Source organism: Parus major, chromosome 9 (assembly GCF_001522545.3).
Source record: "Parus major isolate Abel chromosome 9, Parus_major1.1, whole genome shotgun sequence".
In the NCBI taxonomy this organism is placed as follows: Eukaryota; Metazoa; Chordata; class Aves; order Passeriformes; family Paridae; genus Parus; species Parus major.
The window spans coordinates 15,139,298-15,141,261 of NC_031778.1; positions in this window are offsets into that span (position 1 = coordinate 15,139,298).

The window sequence follows — 1,964 nt, forward strand, 5'->3', positions numbered from 1 at the left end:
TAAGAATAAGAATAAGAATAAGAATAAGAATAAGAATAAGAATAAGAATAAGAGTAAGAATAAGAAGTTTAAGAATAATAAACTTAGTAGCCTCTCAGCATTCCTCTCTTCTGTGAATGTGATTCAATGTTGTTGTAGAGAAAATAGCACTTAACAAACCTGATTTAGTTCTTTGAGGAGATTACAAAGTTGCCTGATAAAAGTAACTACGCAGATATGCTATACTTAGATTTTCTACAAGGGGATTGAGCTAAAACCATGACATCCTGCTTAAAAAATAGCACAGAATAGTATGAACCAGAGGATATGTGAGACAGATTGAGAGCTGGATAACTGACAGATCTCAGAACATTGTTGTCAGTGAGGACTCATCACCGAACAACAAATTCCAAGCAGGTCTGGGATCAGCCCCACTTTACCCCATATTTTCTTATCAGGTAAAAGGGCCACTGGCAGAGGGCATTGGTGGCAAGGTGGTTGAAGAGGCAGTGGTGCCAGGGCATGGTGAGTGCTGGGTAAGCAGGGCTCACTTGCAATGCATTCCTGCGGTCCAGGAGGGAGGAAGAGGGGAGGTTGTTCATTATCAGCAGGACTGGCTGCAAGCGTAGCAGAGCTCCTGAAGAAGGGCTGGAGGTCGTTGTGGATGAGTGGTTCAGTGCTGGCAAATGGGGGCAAGGATTAAGCACACAGGGAAAGTAGTAAGTAGGATCAAGGAGGTTAATTTTCCTCCACATAAAGCACTGAGACTAAAGTGGATAAGATAACACAACCAGGCCTGGGGCTCACATTTTAATATTCAAAAGGTGGTTAAAGTGAGGGCAGGAAAGAGCCACAGAAATGAATTAAGGAGTAGAGAAAATGCCTTAGAGCAAGATACTGAAATTGTTCGATCTGTTTCATGCACCCAAAGGGGGAAGGTGGGGAATACTGAAGGGTGAGCTAAGATCAGCATATAAGCAATCCCATCAAATGAAAACAGAGAGTGGAACAGGGCTTTTCAATGTAGTAGAAAATAGCATAAACACCAACCACCACTGGCGAGAAGCTGAAACCAGACAAATTCAAATTAGCTGCAAGGTGCACGTGTTTAGCAAAGAGGTGATCAACCACTGGAACAAATGACCAAGGGGAGGGGCAGCTTCTCCTTCTCTTCATATCTTCAGATCATGACTAGACACCTTTCTGGAAGAGATGCTTTAGGGGAGCACAAGTAAGGGACAGATGAGTAAGAGCAATTGTTATTCACTCTATGGGTCAGACTACAATCTAATGATTTCCCCCCACCTAAACTCTCTCAGCCCTGATTCCAAACCCTGATATCGCACAGAGATGCCCTTTTCATCTGAACAGCACCCTGGGTCACCATAGTTAGCATCCCTTTTGCTTAGTGAACTTACATAGGAAGTCACTGCCAGGGCTTGATTGTAAAATAACCCCTGATTCCCACACAAATGTCTTGACTTCAGACACTATTTTCCCTGCAAGAACCAAAACATTGCATCTAGGTCATCCAGACTTTCCCCCAGAAACAGCCTCTGGGTATAACAACAGTGTGGCAGATACAGCATCAGATCATGCATGAGTGTATCTGCTTTAAAGGTTGTGCCTCCAAGGCTTGGGCTGGGAAAGAAAGGTTCACTTCTGTCCCAGCATGGACACTGTGGATTGATGGTGTGACCCTAAAGTTTTTGATCTCTCCCTCATCCTTCATCGTTTAGGCAGCTCATCCTGTACAGCACTATACAAGGTGGTCAAGAACAAAAAGTGAAGAAAACATGCTGTATTTTCATGGCCTAAGCAGGGCTGGAGCTGTAACTGGGGAGAAGGGGATTTATGTTAACGTTCCCCTTGAGTTACTCACACGTGCATGCAGACTGCATTACTGCTGAATCACTTTTTTTATAAAAACCAGCAGAATATATAGTGTGAATATATAGCACTGCCATGGTCTATAATGTGTCACC